Source organism: Nicotiana tomentosiformis, chromosome 2 (genome assembly GCF_000390325.3).
Source record: "Nicotiana tomentosiformis chromosome 2, ASM39032v3, whole genome shotgun sequence".
In the NCBI taxonomy this organism is placed as follows: Eukaryota; Viridiplantae; Streptophyta; class Magnoliopsida; order Solanales; family Solanaceae; genus Nicotiana; species Nicotiana tomentosiformis.
Genome location: NC_090813.1, coordinates 148,052,804 through 148,073,988, shown reverse-complemented (window position 1 = coordinate 148,073,988; position 21,185 = coordinate 148,052,804). Strand labels below are relative to the sequence as shown.

The 21,185-nt window shown below is 38.2% G+C and overlaps 2 long non-coding RNA genes across 2 annotated transcripts; one reads left to right on the top strand and one right to left on the bottom strand.

Moving 5' to 3' along the window:
* Positions 1 to 11,053: 11,053 nt before the first annotated feature.
* On the bottom strand, positions 11,054 to 15,335 carry LOC138905517 (uncharacterized). The gene is made up of 2 exons (XR_011413559.1): positions 14,998 to 15,335; positions 11,054 to 12,029 (listed from the first exon to the last, which is right to left on the bottom strand). It is a non-coding gene; the product is annotated as an uncharacterized lncRNA (long non-coding RNA).
* A 1,317-nt stretch (positions 15,336 to 16,652) lies between these two features.
* On the top strand, positions 16,653 to 20,303 carry LOC138905516 (uncharacterized). Its single transcript, XR_011413558.1, has 2 exons — positions 16,653 to 16,963; positions 19,777 to 20,303. It is a non-coding gene; the product is annotated as an uncharacterized lncRNA (long non-coding RNA).
* Positions 20,304 to 21,185: the final 882 nt, after the last annotated feature.

Genomic DNA, 21,185 nt, shown 5'->3' with positions numbered 1-21,185 from the left:
GGTTCCTAGATCTAACCTTGATTCCCTTGTGCAGGGAACAGTGAAAGGGAGCAGTCAACAGTGGTACGTGGATAGCGGCTGCTCGAAGCATATGACTGGAAGTACAAATGATTTTCTTTGACTGAAGGCCCTGCAGGGAGGGAGTGTATCCTTTGGAAATGACAAAAAGGAATACATTCTGGGAGTAGGAAGAATTGGTAAGTCTCTCACTCACTCGAGAATGTGTTTTATGTGAATGGATTGAAGTACAGCTTGTTTAGTGTCTCTTGGATCTGCGACAAAGGCAATAAGCTGTCTAAGTGCTGTTGATGATGATGCTGAACTATGGCACAGAAAGCTGGGTCATGCAAGTTTCACGTTGCTGAACAAATTGGTCAGGAAGGAACTGGTTCATGGTCTGCCCAAGTCAAGCTTCAAGGATCACAGGGTGTGTGATGCATGTGTAAAGGGAAAGCAAGTCAGATCCTCTTTCAAGCTCAAAAAGTAAGTAAGCACTTCAAGGCCACTTGATCGCCTCCATATGGATCTATGTGGACCTATGAGAGTACCAAGTATAGGAGGAAAGAAGTACATTTTCTTCATTGTGGATGACTACTCTAGATTCACATACCTTGTTCCTCAGAACTAAATATGAGACTCCAGCTGACATAGAAGAACATGGTCCCTCAATCACAATACTGAAGCAGAAAATAGAGTTGTGGATGTTGTACATGGAACTCCAGCTGCTGAGGTGAGGAACATGACACATGGATCAAATCCAGAAGAACCTAGATCCTCTCTTAATAAGATTCAGGTGTCCAACTGGAAGCACAAGAGCTCACACCCTCTTCAAAACATAATCACTCCTCTTGATTCAGAAATTCAAACCAGGTCAAAGACAAGAAACTCACTTGCCGTCTTAGCCTTTCTCTCTCAAATAGAGCCCAAGAATGTCAAAGAAGCATTGAAAGATGCAGACTGGATAACATCAATGCAAGAAGAGCTCCATCAGTTTGAGAGGAACAGTGTGTGGAACCTGGTTCCACGACCTGCTGACAGAACTGTTATAGGAACCAGGTGGGTATTCAGAAATAAACTTGATGAGTTTGGAAGCATATGTTTTAAACTCTACAAGGTTTTGTATAGGTTAAAGCAAGCTCCCCATGCTTGGTATAAAAGGTTGTCAAAATTCCTTCTAGAAAATGGCTTTACAAGAGGGAAAATCGACAACGCTCTTTTTCTGAAGAAACGAGGAAGGAACCTGCTCATTGTGCAGATCTATGTTGATGACATCATCTTTAGAGCAATAGTTGACTCTCTATGTGAAGAATTTGCAAAACTCATGGGAAGTGAGTTAGAAATGAGTATGATGGGGGAACTGAATTTCTTCTTAGATTTACAAGTGAAGCAAACTCCCAAGAGAACAATGATAAGTCAACAGAAGTACATCAAGAAGCTGGTGAAGAGATTTGACATGGAGACATCAAAAATCATTGACACTCCCATCACCACAGCTACTCGTCTAGACATGGATGACCTGGTTCCCCTGTAAATCAGACCATGTATAGAGGTATCATAGGGTCATTTCTGTAGCAGACCAGATATTATTTTTAGTGTGGGTCTTTTGCTGGGTTTCCATCCAATCCAAAGGAATCTCATCTGAAAGCTGCCAAGAGAATCCTAAGATATCTCAAAGGAATGCAGGACCTGGTTCTTTACTTTCCCTCAGGAGATAACCTTGACTTAATAGGATATGCTAATGCTGACTATGCTAGGTATCTGGTGGACAGGAAAAGCACTTCTGGCATGGCACATTTCTTGGGTTCATGTCTAATCTCATGGGGCACAAGAAAACAAAACTCGGTGGCCCTTTCAACTGCTGAAGCTGACACCCGTGCTCTTAACATGGCAAAACATCCTGCTCAACACAAGAGAACAAAGCATATTGATGTGCGACATCACTTTCGAATAGGAAATATTAAGAGAGGGCACATATGCATGAGCAGAGAGCATTTTGAAAAGAATCTCTTGGCACTAGGGTTGATGAAATCAAGCTGAGGTCCTGGTCCCTCGATGATTGGCTACAGTAGAAATGTACAGGTAAAATAGCTAAAAAGTATTTTCTGGCAAAGTCTAACTCATCTCTATACCATTACAGATAGACACGAATGACGATTACAGAGCAAACAAGTAGCTAATGCATTGCACATTGGTCAAAGAATAAGGCTTACATTTGCAAAATCTGTCAGGGAACCTGGTTCCCTTGACACAGGTTAGTAGTTCCTCTGTACACTCATGCACAATTTTTAAACGGCTAAAACGGTGCCACGTCATTAAATTATCAGTTTCTCTTTTTCCCAGTTTTTGAACCCAAGCGTCTCACTTGAAGCGACCCGATTACCTAATATTGATACCCATTCCTAACCGGTCCCTCATCCCTATTAAATAACTCCTCTCATAGTCACTCTCATAACTGTTCACATAAAAAATCCAAAATTCCTCTTTTCATTCTTCTAACCAAACACTCTCCTTTTCCAACATGTCTGACTATCAAGAAACCCAGAATACTCCAAGCATCATCCCCACTGTGTCTTCATCTATTGAAGAACCAATGATAGAGCCCACACTCCCCACTCCAACTAGTCCAAACCCTAACCCAGAGTAACAACCACCATCTGCTTCCTCTCCAACCCAGTCGAGTATAGGTTCTCATCGGAGTCGCAAAACTTCGACTCCCAAGAAATTTGTGGTTGCGACCTCTCCTTCTGCCACGCCGAAAAAATAAATGGTTGAAGAAGTTACAGTGGAGGAAGTAGAAAATCAAGAAGTTTCTAGCCAACCAGTGGAGAAAGATCTGAGAGAGGACAGGGTGTGGTTCATACCAATGATGAATCAACAATGACAACCCCGGGCCTTATTTTTGCAGTTGCTGAGGGAACTCTGGTTGGAGGTTATGAGGTTGTGTCTGAGTCTCAGGGGGAAAAAATGGTACAGAGGTGGAGGTTAGGGAACTGGTGCCTGACGAAACTTTGGCACCTGACAGTACTACTGGGGAACCAATTGAGGGACCTAATCACTTCGCTCAAGAGGAGCCCTCTACTTCCACTTAGGATAAAACCCTGGGTTCTCTACAAAAACCCCAGGTCAGTACTGATCCTGCTCCCTCTCCTCATTTCTATGCTGAGCCATTAACAATTGTATTTCCTGAGATGCGATCTTTGTCTGAGGAGGAGAATGAGGATAGTGAAGAAGAAGATTATGATAATATGGCTCTGGCGAGCTTTATTAGTGCTAGGAGTAGAAGGGCACCTCTCCAGGGGTCAACATCTAAGAGACCCATCACGAAGTTGCAAAAGAAGGAAGAACTTGAGTCCGTCTTAAGGAAAAGTTAAAAAAAAAGAAGAGGAGATTGGTGAAAGATGGAAAGGTTGTCAATGAGAAGGTAGTGGCTCCTGCACTAGTCGTGAATATGGATGATGAGGTCCAAGAAGAACATGGTCCCTTGGTTCGTAAGTCAGGAAATCTGTAGAGAAAGGCAAGAGTGTAAGAAAATCAGTGAAAAGGAAGGCTCATACTAGTGAGGAACCTGGTTCCTCCAAAAAGACCAAGGTTGGTGATACCCAGGATGCTGGCAAGGAAAAATTGAAAAAGCAAAAGGTACTATGGGGACGTACATAAGGAAGATGGAGGCAAGGAATGCCATTCACGAAGGTCAACTCAGTCAGGTTCAGGAGGCATCTGGTTCCAGCAGCTCTCAAAACACAAAGGTTGCCCGTCTGACAAGAGAAAATGCCGACCTGAGGGAGAACCAGGTTTTGTCAAATCATAAAAGGACCTGAAGGAGAGACTGCTTAACGAGCAGGTGTCAGCCAATGCTTGAATAGACATCCTTCTTCGAACCCTTACTTCCTCATCTGGGCCTTTCCTTTCCAGTGCTCCCTAAACAATATCTCTTCCCCAAGTGTCAAGTTCCTAGTGTTTGTTTTCTAGTTCTGATGATATTTTATGACTGGTACTTTTGTTTGTGCTGTTTTTATTTTGTGGATGTGTTTGGAAATAATGGATTTGCTCCCTGCTTCCTTTTGTTGTGTATGCATTGCTATTATGTTCTGTTTTTAGTCATGTTTGTGTGCACACATGTGGCATGAGTTAACCAAGCTGGACTTCTTTTTGCTTAATGCTTGTTACTGATCTTTTTATGATGCCAAAACGGGGAAAAATAATTGAGGGGGAACAAGATAGGGAACAGAGATGGGTGAATACAGGAAATGCGAATGTCATTCTGGTTCTCAGAGGGAACTTGAATTATAAGTTTGTCATCATCAAAAAGGGGAAAATTGATAGGTTATATGTGTATCCCTCTTATGTTTTGATGATTTAACAAACTTACTGTTAAGAACCAGACAAGGAACCTGTTATACATCCTCAAGATCTCAAGATAAATAAGTCTCCAATTGGGAACACTATTCAACTTTTGAGAGTCAAAGGAACAGCCGAGGGAACAGGTCGCTACCAGCTCCTGAGGTGACTATACAAAGTCAACTTCACAGTTGTAAAGTTGCTGCCTGCACACGCTACACTACAGAAACAATGCAGCAACCAACTTTATAGGGAATGCCCTTTACCTAACTTGCTTGCATTATCCGAGTGATGTCACAAATGAGATATTAACATCAAGCAAAGGAAAAAGAAATCACTTGCACATTCAAGAACTCATCAAGCATTCTCTCAAGTCTGTGTCAATCCTGCAAGTGACCCTCAATGGCATCAAGAACGTAGAACAACATAACCAAGGACCAGTTCTATGTATTGAAGTTATTACATGTCCTTAGTTGTGTTGTACCTTTGTTAAAGCACTCTACTTGTAATTCCTACTTAGCTTAGTTAGAAGTATTGTGTAGTAAATCTTTGAAAATCATAAACCCTTGTGCTTGTGTCTTGGCTAGAGTTAGTGGAGTTGTAAAGTCTTTGTAATAGAGTTATTACAAAGTGGCTTGTTATAGAGTGTTACAATTTAGTGAGGGATTAAGAGGTTAATTCCTAGGTTTAAAGTCTCTGTAATAGAGTTATTACAAAGTGGCTTGTAATAGAGTGTTACAAATTAGTGAGGGACTAAGAGGTTAATTCCTAGGTTACAATAGGTTGTAATCTAAAGTTGATCAGTAGTGAAGTTGAAATCCTACAAGGGTAGGTCATAAGTTTTAATCCCATTGTGCCGAGAATTTTCCACGTAAAACTCCATTGTGCCATTTCCTTACTGCAGTATGCGTGTGTTCTTTGGGAACTAATATAGAACCTGGTTCTCTATATAGTTTGGTGGACCCTTAAATTCTATCAATTGGTATCAAAACGGGTTCTTTCTATCAGGTTAACACCTAGAAAGGATCCTCATGAGTGTGTGTTGAGCTTCCAGAAGCTCAAGACTACTTTGATTAAAGCTTCAGTTCTAATTTTGCTATCAGCATCGGGTTCATATGCAATTTATTATGATGCTTCGCGGATTGGCATCGGATGTGTCTTGATGTAGGATGGTAGGGTGATCGCTTATGATTTGCGTCAGCTGAAGCCCCATGAGAATAACTACCCCGTTCATGATTTAGAGTTGGCAGTCATTGTGCACGCATTGAAGATTTGGAGGCATTATCTCTACGGAGTGTCGTGCAAGGTATTCACATATCATCGGAGTCTACAACACTTGTTTAAGCAAAAGGATCTAAACTTGAGGCAGCGGAGGTGGTTAGAGCTATTAAAAGACTATGATATCACCATTTTGTACCATCCTGGGAAGGCCAATGTGGTGGCCGATGCCTAGAGCAGAAAGGCTGAGAGTATGGGTAGCCTTGCGTATACTCTAGTGGGTGAGAGACCGCTATCATTGGATATTCAGGCTTTGGCCAATCAACTCGTGAGGTTAGATGTTTCAGAGCCTAGCCGGGTTCTTGCTTGCATGATTTCTCGGTCTTCTTTGTATGAGCGCATCAGAGAGCGCCAGTATGACAACCCCCATTTGCTTGTCCTTAAGGACACAATGTAGCACGGCGATGCTAAGGAGGTTTCTATTGGAGATGATGGTATGTTGCAGATGCAGGGTCGGATTTGTGAGCCCAATATAGATGGGCTGTGTGAGTTGATTCTTGAGAAAGCCCACAGTTTGCGGTATTCTATTTATTCGGGTGCTGCTAAGATGTATCAGGATTTGAGGAAGAATTATTGGTGGAGAAGAATGAAGAAAGACATATTAGAGTATGGGGCTCAGTGTTTGAATTGCCAGCAGGTGAAGTACGAGCAACAGAGGCCGGGCGATTTGCTTCAAAGACTTGAGATTCCCGAGTGGAAGCGGGTGCGTGTTACCATGGATTTCATTGTTGGGATACCATGGGCTTTGAAGAAATTCGATGCAGTGCGGGTTATTGTGGATAGACTGACTAAGTCTGCAGATTTCATACCAGTTGTGACTACCTATTCTTTAGAGCGGCTGGCTCAAATCTATATCTGTGAGATTGTTCATCTCCATGGTGTGCCAATATCTATTATCTCCGATCGAGGCACACAGTTCACATCGCATTTCTGGAGAGCCGTACGGCATGAGTTAAGCACACGAGTTGAGTTGAGTACATCATTTCACCCCCTTAGATGGACGGGCAGTTCGAGCGCACCATTTAGATCTTGGAGTATATGCTATGAGCATGTGTTATGGATTTCAGGGGTTCATGGGATCAGTTTTTACCGCTTGGAGAGTTTGCCTATAACAATAGCTACCAATCGAGTATTCAGATGGCTCCTTATGAGGCCTTATATGGGAGGCGGTGTCGTTCTCCAGTTAGTTGGTTTGAGCCAAGAGAGGCTAGGTTATTGGGCACTGATTTGGTTCGGGATGCCTTAGAGAAAGTCAGGTTGATTTAGGATCGGCTTCATACAGCTCAGTCTAGGCTGAAGAGTTACGCTGATCGGAGGGCTCGTGATGTAGAATTAATGGTGGGAGAGAGGGTTTTGCTGAGGGTTTCACCCATGAAAGGTGTGATGAGGTTCGGGAAGAATGGCAAGTTGAGACCTAGGTATATTATTCCTTTTGAGATCCTTGAGAGAGTTGGTGAAGTGGCCTATAGACTTGCATTGCCACTTATCGACAGTTCACCCGGTGTTCCATGTTTCCATGCTCCATATGTATCACGGTGATCCGTCCAATGTATTAGACTTCAGCTCAGTCCAATTGGACAAGAATTTGGCTTATAAGGGGGAGTCGGTGGCTATTCTATCCCGACAGGTCCGGAAGTTGAGGTCTAACAGTTATCCTTTTGTTAGAGTGTAGTGGAGAGGTCAGCCGATTGAGGAAGCTACATGGGAGTCCGAGTCCAACATGCAGAGTAGAGACCCACACCTTTTTACCAATCCAGGCACTTTTCTATAGAGGTGGAGAATGTGACGACCTGATAGGTCGTTTTAAGTACTAGCCCTTATTTCCGTGCTTCGAGACCTCTATTAGCTCCATTTAATATTTCTAGATTTGCGTGTGCAGTCCGTGTCTTTTTCCAAAAAACTTTATGTAAAAATATAAAGAAAATATGATTTTTGGCTTTAAAAAATAACTTGAGTTGACCACGGTCAATATTTTGTGTAAACGACCCCCGATCAGTGTTTTAAAGATTTCGGTAGGTCCGTATTATGATTTTGGACTTTGGTATATGTCCGGAATTGAAATCGGAGTCCCTAGGTTGATTTGACTCATTTTGCCGAAAGCTAGTAATTTGAAAGTTTGAAAATTTTTTAAGTTTAACCGTAGGTTGACTTCATAGCTATCGGGTTCGGATTTTGATATTGGGACTTTTTATAGGTTCGTTTTTCTATTTGAAATTTGTCTGCAAAATTTGGTGCAAATCGAAGTTGGTTTGATAGGATTCGGACGCTCGGTTGTGATTTTTAGAAGTTCTTGAGTTTTTTTTTGAAATTTCATGCATTTTGACGTCCGATTTGTGGTCTTAGGTGTTAATTTGGTATTTTGATCGTGCGAGCGAGTCCGTATGATGTTAGTATACTTGTGTACATATTTGGTTTGGAGCCCGAGGGGCTCGAGTGAGTTTCAGATAGGCTACGGACCATTTTTGGACTTAAGAGATAGCTGGTTTTAGCTATTTCAGGAGTTTGATGACTTGTGCTTCGCGATCGCGAATCTACTCTCGCGATCGCGAAGGGAAAATTAGGCTAGGGTAGAATTGTTCTTCGCGAACGCGGGGATAGGGTCGCGAACGCGAAGTAGTGGGGGACTTACCCTTTGCGAACGCGTAGAGTTATTGGGGTCTGGGGGAAGGCAGACGTTACTCATCGCGAACGCGAGCCTTGGATCGCGAATGTGAAGGCAAGGGGGATTAAGCCTTCGCAAACGCGAAGGGTTCACCATGAACGCATAGGCCATTTGGGCCGTTGTTCTTCGCAAACGCGTCAGGTGCTTCGCGAATGCGAAGAACATCTGAAGCCCAGGTATTAAACATTCCAAAAGACGGGATTTAAGCCATTTTTCACCATTTTCAAGTTTGAGCTCGGCCTAAAGGCGATTTTAAAGAGGTTTTTCATCCCAACGATATTGGTTAGTAAATTTTAACTTATTTTATTATATTTCTATATAAACACCCATTGATTTTAACCTTTAATCTAGGACTTTTATGGTAAACATTAGGAATTTTGGTAGAAGTTGGGAATTTTGTAAAATTGAGATTTAGACCTCAAATTGACGTCGAATTTCGAAACAAATCACATAACCGGGTTCGGAGGTAAATGGTTAATTGGGTTTTGGTCCAAATCTCGAGTTTTGACCAAGCGAGCTCGGGGTTGACTTTGTTGACTTTTTCCTAAATCATTAAAGATTGAATCTTTTTTACTCGTGGGTAGTTTCTAAAGCTTATTTTGAATTATTTGAACTATATTTAGCTAGATTTGATTGGTTTGGAAGCTAATTCTAAAGTAAAAGTCATGGTTGAGCATTGATTTAGTTGCGGAGTGAGGTAAGTGTTGTGTCTAACCTTGACTTGAGGGAATTAATACTTGTTGAATTAATTGTCATGTGAATTATGTGGGGAAATGACGTATATGCGAGATGACGAGTATATATACGCCATCATGGGATTTAGCATGTGGGATTCGGATATTTATTTCAATGTTTTCGATTATTCCATGATATTTCTTGTTATATGTTTTAATTGTTACATATTTTTACTTGACTTCCATGCTGTATTTGTTACTTATCATTTTAACAGCTACTTTACCTTAATTTGTTCATTCTTCACATGATTTCTGCTTATTTGTTACATATTTCTACTTGCTTTAAATGTATATTTAAATTGTCACATATTTTATTTATTTTATTATTCTTATATTATTTGATGCACTCTAATATGTTGTTTCTCCGATTATTCTATGGTCCTCTACTGTGTTGTACGTTCACCTTCTTGATGTTGATGTTTTATAAATATTGTTGTGGAATTTTTTATGTTGATGACCTGAAAATTATTTGAGGAGCGGGTTGCACGCCGCAACGGAATTGAATGGTATTGAAATAAAAAGAAGAAATAAGGAAGGATTATGATATGATCAGATGATGATATGGTGGAATCGGGTCGCACCGCAACAGATTGGTTATATTGTGATTGTTTAGTTATCCTCAGTATTGTGATATGAGACTTGGGATTTGGTTATTCTGGGCTCCCTCGTAGTTGACTTTCGGTTATATGAGTTATTGCTTTATTTCTATCCCTATTTTTCTATTGTTATTATCTCGTACAGGTTATTTGTGAGTGACTTGCCATAATCTCGTCACTACTTCGTCGAGGTTAGGCCCGACATATACAGAATACATGGGGTCAGTTATACTCATACTACACTTCTGTACTTCTTGTGCAGATACAGGAGTTGATCCCAGCGGCGCGTAGCGATACTACTTGGATTCAGCTACTTGTGGAGACTTGAGGTATATCTGCATGGCGTCCGCAACCCTGAGGTCCCCTTCCATTTTATCATTATTGTTTATTTAGCTTCAAAACAATTATATTTTGTTCAGACTTTATCTGTAGCACTCTAGATGCTCATGTATTCATGACTACAAATTCTGAGATATGTTTAGATTACATTATTTAGTATTATATTACTCTATTTCGGACTATTACGGTTATTATTGTCAACGTTTTGATTCGAATTGATAAAACTGATTAAGTAATTTAGCTAACGTTGTCTTGCCTAGCAAGTGAAATGCTAGGCGCCATCACGGTTTCGAGGGTTGATTTTCGGGTCCTGACAATAACAATAAGGCTACTTCTGACATTAGTGTGTTACTCTAGCTAACTAAAAATGTGCATTACCTGTAAGGAGAAACATTTATATTTTTACATTTAGATCACACAAAACTGACAAGCATTCAAAAAATCATTCAAGTAAAATCAGATCTTATACTACTCAACATAATATTTATTACTTACAAAAATATTTCAAAGATAGAGGACATTACTTTATCAAATGCAAGAGGGCGCGCAAACATATTGATAAGGATAATTACAGAAATAGAAAATCTAGATTTTCTTTTGAGTCTTTAGAAAAATCAATTGAAGATACTCAGTGAAAGAATTTGGTGAAGGAAAGTAAGTTGACATTAAAAAAGCAAATAAAGAGCTACTTTCACTGAACAAATATGTGATCATACAACTACTTCAAGTTAAAAAATAATAGATGAATGTGGATTACTAAAGCAAGCTTCGATGACAGACATATGAAAGAAATTATATTGCTTCATCATTTATAGTATCTATCCAAACCGGTTTATTACGTAACTCTTGGAGAAGGAAAGATAGATTTAAGCAGTCAAAAAAGAGGCATAGCTTCTAACCCTCATGTGAAGTACTTTGAATATTTGAACAACATAAAAAGGCTTTAAAGACCTAGGAACATAAGCCTCAGATATCAATATTGATGGAAACTCTCTCTGGAGATTTCACCAGAAAATCTAAAGAATTAGGATCAAACTTTCTACTTGGTCCAGGGAAGTACCTGGTGATATTTTTACTGACAATAAGAAATTAGGAAAGGAAGTAGATCAGCTGGAAGAGAAATATAATTTGAATAACACTAAACAAATACATTTTGAATAACACTAAACATCATAGGACTATTCTGAACCAGAAGAGGCAGAGCTTACAAGACATCTAAAGATTCAGCACACCAATTGGAAACAAAAAGCCAATCTCCAGTAGGCTAAAGAAGGAGATATGAATACCAGCTTCTTTCATGTCTCTATTACTAGAAAAATAAGAAGGCTACACTGTATATACAGATGATAAAGAATGAACATGATCAATGTATTGGAGATGAAAATCAAATAGCCAATGAAGCTGTTAGGTTCTTTGAAGATCTTTTCAAACAACCTCACCAACAAGTTGATATGAGTAGCTTGGACTGTACAAAATTATCACTGACCAAAAAAATGTTAACTTCACAAAAATATATATATAGAGAAGGAAATTAGGAACATTGGCTTCACATCGACAAGAATGGGTTGCTCTAGTAGTAAGCACCCTCCACTTCCAACCAAGAGATTGTGAGTTCGAGTCACCCCAAGAGCAAGGTGGGGAATTCTTAGAGGGAGAGAGCCGAGGATCTATCGGAAACAGCCTCTCTACCCCAGGGTAGGAGTAAGGTCTGCGTACACACTACCCTCCCCAGGCCCCACTAGTGGGATTATACTGGGTTGTTGTTATTATTGCTGTCTTCACTATGAATCCTGAATCGGCCTCAGGACCTGATGGATTCATAATTTTGTTTTCTTTTAAGAAGCATAGGAGATTATTACACATGATCTAACTAATATAAGTACTTTATTTTTTTTTATTGGGAATGACCTACCAAGATACATAACATACACTTGTTTGGTACTCCTCCCAAAGGTGGATCTCCTGAAGCTATGACAGATCTCCGGTCAATCAGTTTATCAATTGTGACCTCCAAAATTATTTCTAAATTGATGAATGGTAGACTGGCAGGTTTACTTTCCATATTGATAGCTCGTAATCAATCTGGATTCATCAAAGAAAAGGCAATCACAAAGAGTATTATGCTAACATATGAACCATCACGCAATATGGGCAGGAAAAATAATGGAGAGAATATCATAATAAAGCTAGATATGTCAAAGGCATACGACAGAGTTTTAGTATCCTTCATATGCCACATGCTAAGAAAATTAGGTTTCTCTAAAGCTGGATAGACCTAATCTACAAACTGATCTCAAACATTTTATACTCAATTGCTCTAAATGGTTCTAGGAAAGGTTTCTTTACTTCTAATAGGGGCCTTAAGTAAGGAGATCCGAAATCTTCCTCCGTCTTTGTGATTTTTTTAGAGCTCCTTTCAAGAATGTTTTGTGGAATTACATCCAGTAGGATTTCCTCTCTTATAAAATGAGGAAAATGGATCCTTGCATTACTCATCTTACATACACAGATGATATCATATTATCCAGCTCCTCTGATCACACCTCAATCTAGATTATCAACCAATGTCTCTAAGACTATACTAACATCTCTGGTTAGTCCATAAATCTCAACATATCTCACCTCTATATACATCCTAATGTTGGGGACACATAGATTGAATAGATCAGCCAAGTGATTGGCTTCTCCAATAATCATTTTTCCTTCATCTACCTAGGTGCACCTGTCTATATAGGAAGAAAGAAGTTTGAGTATTTTGATGAACACATCTAAGGTTAGAAACATGATCCAAGGATGGAATGGAAAACTTATGTATTTGGTGGCAAGGCGGTATTAATCAAGGCAATTCTTAATTCTATTCCTATGCATATACTAGAAGATATTAACCCTCCTAAAACTACCCTTCATGGAATGCTCTATGCTTTGGCAAGGAAGATGGAAGGGTAAGTTTGAGGTCTATTCATGATATAAATAAAGCTTTTGCTGCAAAAGCTTGGTGGAATCTAAGAACCAAAGACTCCCTCTGGATAGAGTTTATGGAAGCCAAATATTGCAATAAGAAACACTCAGTGAATGGCATATGGAAGTCTGGTCACTCACAAATTTGGAAGAGGCTGATGGATATAAAAGCACATAAAATGGAGGTTTAGGAAGGGTAATATATTCTTTTGGTGGGACAATTGGTCTTACCAAAGTCCCCTAGGCAAATTAATACAAGACTATAGCAAAGGTTAAAAAAAATATTCCTTGAATTTATGCCGGAGGAATCCTGGGATAGGCACAAACTTAGTGAGGCCCTCCCTAAAAATATTGCAAAGGAGATTGCATCACTACATGCTCCTATAGCCACCAAGAAAGACCATCCTTTTTGGACAATAACCAACAGTTGTCTTTTCTCTTGCAAGTTAGCATTGCAAGAATTGATTCAAATAAAAAATATCACTTTATTTGCTAGGAACATTTGGCATAAAAGGCTCACGTTTAAGATCTCTTTCTTCAGGATGAGACTGCTTCATAAAAAGCTTCCTACAGATGATATCATTAGTGGATTTGGCTTCATTGGCCCCTCAAATTATTCATGTTGCAGAGTCCCTTAACTTAAAACTGTTGATCATATTTCATAAAGAGTAATGGTGATTTGGCTGCATGGAATCTACTTGAGAGAGCATATGGTGTCTCCTTCACTGAGGGTTTAAGACAAACATTGCCAAGGTGGTGGTTAGCCAGGAGCAATAACAAGGTCCTTGCTTTTATCCTTCAATGCCTTCCCAATATTATTTGTTGGGAAATTTGAAAAAGAAGACTCATGTAGATACGGTGATGAGATAACGTCTATTCAGAGATTGATCTATCTAATTCAAATGTCTATGATATCTATAATCGCCATCCAGTTCCGATCTCCTCACTACCTAACTTTACCAATTGTGCTATGTTATGCTATGTATCAGATAACATTAAGCCTGTTCTATATATCATTCTAGTTATATGTCTAAAGTCACCAGATGGTTTACTCAAACTCAACACAGATGATTATAGTAAATGCAATCCAGGCCCGGTAGGGGAGGTGGAATCTTGAGGAACCATAGGGGGGCCATGATAATGAATTTCTCTAAAAACAAATCAGTGTACTCAAATAAAATGGCTGAAGCTAAGGCCATCTTCATTGGTATTAATTGGTATCTTGACAATGGCTACAAAGGAATTCTAATTAAATCAGACTCTCAAATACTTATTAATGCTATCAAAAATTAAGCTTCAATCCCCTGGCAAATATCTCATATAGTGGAATAGATTTCTGACCTAAAGCAAAAAAGGCAACTTATATTTTTCACATTGCTCTAGGGAGACTAACTATACAACTGATCTACTAGTTAACTGAAGCTTATAGAGAAGATCTTCTATAAACAGGCTGTAAATCATCATCATAAAGGCTGCAATTCTGAATTACTTCACCTGCGAACAGGTCATATGATTTTTCAGGGCCGTTTACATAACTGGGTACAACATCATTTTTCAAGGTGACAATGAAGTAGGATTCAAACTCCCCTAGCCAGTTGCTATTCATCCCACAGCTGTAGGTCAAATGTCCTTTTCCAATTTTCATACAAAGTATTTCTCGAGAAATGATTTTCTTCCTTATTCCCACAAAAGTTGTAGTCCTATATATTGAGTCCGTCTTGATTGGACGGACTGTTTATATATGAGTTGTACTTGAAAAAAAGATGACTCAAATTAGTGAACGAAGACAGTTTAATCCTCAAACAAAGTTTTATGACATTTCACTAGCATTTCAAGTATGGAATTTCAATATTTGCCAATACTAATATCCAAAATATAATTTAATTTTTCATTAATTATGACAAAACACAAAACTCGATGTTACCCGAAGAACTTCTCACGACATGTGCATGTTGCATAGTTTCAACTTTTTACATTCACTTAAAATACCAAAAATGAATTACGTAACGAACACTATACAACATATATAACAAGGGTGAATGGAACTCAAGAGGAATTGGAAAATCACTACAAAGCAGTAGTAATTGCTTACAGTGCAAGGAAAACGTGAAGAGCAATAAAAAGCAACATGAAGAAGGGGACGCGATCTCCGCCACACTGTCCTTCCTAGCCAACCAAGGAACCTATCGCCTTCATTCTACAACAACCGTGATCCTTCAAAATCCCTCCTCTAATAAATTCTTTGAATCCCCATCTTCATTATGGAATGACAGATTGTGCTGGGCGGCGCGGGTGCAGGGCGGTTTCTGTCTTAATCCGCAAAATTTTAATGTGCCCCGCCCCGCGTAGCATTTAAACCTGCATCCACCTGTCTCACACCCATACCCGCGTCCACCCCCTTCCCCCCCAGGTTTTATTTTTAAATTTATCTCTTTTTGTTTTGCCAGCACTTGATTTTCTGCATCTGTACCTCGTTTTACGTAAAACACATTGGATATTTTTTAAACCTTAGTTAACTAATTTTAGTTTTGCAATGTTATTTTAAATATCTTCCTTTACTGAGTGTTTGTTCCTTTTTTTTTTTGACATCCAGCCCTTAGTGTCACAAAAGAAAAGGACGAACCCTCTACCATCGCTGCTGAAATCTATGAACACTACAACAAAACAGCCTTTTAGTGGCAATTATTTAATGGCAATAAGATAATTGCCACTAATTTGCTTAATAAAGTCAATTAATAGGGGGCAATAGAACATTTGCCGGTAATAGTATTCCCTCTAAATATCAATATTTTTATTTCTCTTTGGATTGAGAATCAATTTACTCAGTTCCTTGAGTCCGTCGCATTACGATTTCAACCCTATCCTATTTTATTTTGTGATTTGCACCCGGTCCTATTTTATTTTACGATTTCAACCCTAACCTCTTTATTCCCTTGCAAAACAATAAAACCACCATTTATATAAATTATTCATGAGGGCAAAATAGGAAGATGATACTTATCCCAGGCGATACTTATCCCAGGATACCATTTATATAATTCTGAGATAACTTATCTCAGGATTAATAACCAACCAAGGGATAAAGCAATACTAAATTTTTATCCCATGAGTATTTTTGGTTATCCATCATACCAAACGACCCCTAAGAGATAGCCCTATGGAAAAGGGAAAAAATCTATTAAGAATCAATTTTTTAATTAATTTTATGTGGTGCGAATAATTAGTCAGGGTTCAATATAAGAATCAAACATGGGTGAAAAATAAACAATAATTTAATATAAGAGAGAACGTATTTAGAGAGAAAAAAGTAAATATGTAATCAATTTCGAATAAAAAAACTTAAATTTATTTTTGGTTTATTTGGTTTTTAAAAGAATACGAAGATTTCCATTTATCTAATTTATTAACTCGACTTCTTATGAAGTTAAGAGAATATCTCTTTTTTATTTTTCTACTGAGACCAATTCTTAGTGTTTCTCGTTCTCTTATTTGTCGCTTAAGGTTTTGGCATACTTATTAAAAAATTATTTAATAACATAGATTATAAGAATTTTTTAGCTAAATCATTACCTTTATCTTTTTTTTAAATGGGTAATTAATGACTATATGCCTTGTTTAAGCAGTAAGGGTGAAAGTAAAAAAGAAATTAATATCTCCTTAATTATTTAGAGCGAGAAGTATTTTGGATTAACATTTTTCGCTAAAAGTAACAGGTGACCATGAACAAAGAAATCTGGTTCTAGGTATCGTCTTCCTATTTTTCCCTCATGAAAAATTTATATAAATGGTGGTTTTATTATTTTGTAAGGGAATAAAGAGGTTAGGGTTAAAATCGTAAAAAAAAAAAATAAGACAGTGCAAATCACAAAAAAGGATACACATTAGGGTGCAAAATGCGACGGACTCCGGTTTTTTCTACCAAATAACGGTGTGAGCAAACTCAACGAGAAATAGCACACTTCAATCTTCTCCAATGACTCCGCCATCTCTATCTCCGACAATTCCTCGCCATCTCCATCTACGACGAACTCGCTGACTTTCTCTGGTGAAAATGACTAGTAAGTTCCTACATTTTCCATCCTCCCTCTCGTTTTCGATGTAATTGTTAGGGTTTTTGTTCCAAAATCAGTAAGAATCTAGCGCCTTACTTCTGAGAGCAAAACTGTGAAACAAAATTGAGAGCGAAATAGGGAAACGAAATTGAAAGTAGATATGGTCCAATAATTTTTGATTGAACTGAGTAGAAAATAAAGCTCGTGGCTAACTTGTTTGTAAAAATGTCACACTGGATACATTTTACGTCGGAGAATACCTTTACATACCTCTCAAGAAATAAATCCTAAAATATTAGTCGTGGAAGCTTTAGTGTATCAAGCACAACTATTTCTTTTGGCATGAAATGAGTAGTTTATGTTCTAACAGCAATTTTGATGGTTTATTACATGTCGTGTCGCTTTTCGGGTGTTAAAATATGTGTAGCTATGGCTTGATTTCCGGGAGAAGTGCTCCAGAATTTTGCTCTTGGGTCTGCCGACCTAGACATGGAGAATCCTAAAAGTAGAAGATGGATTGATTACAATAGAGTTAGTAAAAAATATTCAGATGGAGTTGAAAATTTTCTGAACCATGCCTTTCGTGAAAAATATAATGGAGAAACAATTACATGCCCCTGTACACAATGTGTGCTATACTATCAAGTAAATCGAGCAACGGCATATGATCATCTCATGATTAATGGTATAATGACATCATATGATACTTGGTTTTGTCATGGGGAATCTCTCAATTGATCAACAAGTACTGAAAAAAAATTATTACAGAGAAGAAGTTTTAAGGGGAGATGATATGAGAGGAATGATACATGATGCTTTTGGAAGCTTTACATAGTTCATGGATACTAACATTAGTGAAGAATGAGATATAGAGCCAAACTTAGAAGAGAATACTCCTCATTCATCAAGAACTCAACCTCATCTAGATGTTGATAAGTTTGGTTCATCTTTACCATATAAAACTGTTGTTCAAATGGACAAATGAGTCTTTTAGTGCTTTGCTTGGTTTATTGAAGGATGCATTACCTGAGGGTGAGAAATTACCTTCTTTTTTCTATGAGAGCAAAAATATAGTTGAGGGCTTGGGTTAAATTATAAAAATATTCATGCTTGTCCGAATGATTGCATGCTGTTCAGGAATGAATTTTCTAAGAAAGATATCAATGAATGCTTAATATGTGCGGCTTCTAGATGGAAAAACGGTGGGAAAATAATTCCAGCCAAGGTCCTAAGGTACTTTCCTCTTAAACCAAGACTACAAAGATTATTTATGTCTTCAAAAACTTCTAAATTGATGAGATGGCATCATGAAGAACGAAATAAGGATGGAGTTTTACAGCATCTTGCAAATTCTGAAGCTTGAAAAGCTTTTGATAGTAGATATATAGAATTTGCTAAAGATTCCCCCAATGTTCGCCTAGGATTAGCTAGTGATGACTTTAATCCATTTGGCACAATGCAAACTGTTCATAGTACATAGCCGTGATTCTAATGCCATATAATCTTCCATTATGGTTGTGCATGAAGCAAGAGTTTTTCATTTTGTCCTTGCTCATTCCTGAACCGAAAGGACCTGAAAATAATATTGATGTCTTTTTGGAACCTTTAATAGAAGAGTTAAATGATTTATGAATGTGGGCATAAATACCTATGGTGCCTTTGATAAGGAGACATTTCAAATGCGAGCAACGCTCATGTGGACTATAAACAATTTCCCAGCATATGGTTCTGTATTAGTATGGTGCACTTATGATCAATTTTCATGCCTTTGTTGTAACATAAGCACTCAATATAGAAGGTTGAAACATGGTAAATAGTTTTAGCGGCAATAATATGGGTCTTTACGAGCATTTGGCATAAATGCCACTAGAGGCTTTAGCGACCTTGGATGCGATAGAATTTAATCAATTGCTGGTAAATATTTTTGCGGCTATAATAAATATTGTCGCTAAAAGCAAAATATATTGTCACTAAAAACCTCTTTTGGTGTAGTGAAATTGGCAAGATTAAGATCTAATATGAAAGCCTTCATATTTAATTAATTGATGCTTCCCATTAAACTCATGTGGTGATTACAATAAATAGATGACCAGTATAGCCAATAACAAAACCAATAATAAGACAAGTTTCAAGATTCAATCTGTTAGGTAAACTTGGGAATCACCAAGAAAATCAATCACCATATGATAAGAATATTGGAACAATGCTACTAATGACATTGTTGTTAGGAATGAAAATGGGGCGGTACGGGTACGGAACGGGGCGTGTTTCAGCATTCGTGGGACAGTACGAGTCATAATATTTGCGGGGGCGGGACGGGCCGCCGGCTGGGATTCTAATTATTTGAACTAAAACCTAAAACTCTGCTCTCTACTCACAACTAAAACCTAAAAGTCTAAGCACAATTCACAAAGTCACGCAACAGCTAATTTCACATAAGGTTTCTCCACAAAGTCACAACTCACGCGGCTTTTTCCTACTCAAAGCTTTCTCCTCATAAAGTTACGCTATACTCAACTCAAAGCTTTTTCCACTCTCTCTGTCTCTCACAATCTCATTCTCTAGTAAGTGGTAATATTTTAACTCTCTATTCTATGCTTCTTTTAATTATTTTCTTACCGAAATTTCTTTCTTCTTATGTAAAATCAAGTTGAATTTTTTTAACAAGATTTGCTACTTTAATTTGCTAGTGAAGAACTTTTTATTCCGACTAATATGTCTTTTTTCTTGTTGGAAAATTTGAGCCTTGTTCATAGTTCTTGATAAGTTATGTGCTTTTTTGTATTTTGATAATCTAACAAACTTCATATGAGAACCAGATTGGGAACCTGTTACAGATCCTCAAAGTGCTCAAAAATAACAAGTCTCATATCTGGAACAAGTTCCAACATGTTTAGTCAAAGAAATGGCAGATGGAACAGATGGCTATCAGTTCCTTCAGTGACAGTACAAGTCTACTTCCTACAGTTGTTAAAGTCGTTGCACTGTTTCTCTGCATACACAATAGTGTAGCAGTCACTATATAGAGCATGCCTTGTACCGGATAATTGTATACATCATCCCAATGACCTCACTTATATATTACCAACATGAGACAAGGGAAGATATATACTTGAAAACCCTAAATCATTAAGTCTCTCTCTCAAGTGTGCTGCCGCCTTTCATTTGACTCCAAGGCTTGAAGAAAAAAGTAGCAACAGAATAAAGGAACAGATCCTAGCACTGAGTTTATCATATGTCCTTAGTATTGTTGTATCATTGTTAGTGTTATTTACTTGTAATTCCTACCTAGCTTAGTTAGAAGTATTTTGTAGAATATCGTTTGTAAAATCATAAATATTGTGTTTGTGTTTGGCTAGAGTTAATCAAAGTGTGAGCTTTGTAATAGAGTTATTACAAAGAGGCTTGTAATAGAGTTATTGCAAATAGGTGAATATTAAGAGGTTAATTCCTAGATTACAATAGGTTGTAATCTAAAGTTTTCTCGGTTAGTGAAGTTGAAATCCTACGAGTGTACGTCGTGGTTTTAAATCCCGTGAGCTAGGAGTTTTCCACGACAAATACTGTTGTGTCATTTACTTACTGTTGTGTGTGTGTGTTCTGCAGAAACTGATAGAGAATTAGGTTCTTTATACAGTTTGGTGGACTCTTAGTTTTCATCAATTAGTATTAGAGCCGGTTCTTTCTATAAGGCTAACACCTAGAAAAGATCTACATGGCTGCTCTACCAAACTTTGAAGAAGGTCAATCAACCTACAGACCATCAAGATTCAATGGACAATACTACGGATGGCGGAAGACAAGGATGCATGATTTTGTCATGGCTGAAGATTTATAGCTTTGGGATGTCATCTGCAATGGACCATTCGTCCCTATGAAGACCATTGGCGAGCCAGTAGTGATAGTTCCAAAGACAAGGAAGGAGTACAACGATGCCGACCACAAAGATATAGAAAAAAACTTCCGAGCAAAGAATATCCTCGTCTGTGGTATTGGAGCAGACGAGTATAACATAATTTCTACTTGTCAATCTACCAAGGAGATCTGGGAGGCTCTCCAAACTACACATAAAGTAACAACTCAAGTCAAGCAGTCAAAGATCGACATGCTCATTATTGAGTATGAACTTTTCAGGATGAAGGATGATGAGTCCATTTAGGACATGCATACTCGATTCACCTCCATCATCAATGAACTGCACTCTCTAGGAGAGTTCATTCCAAGGAAC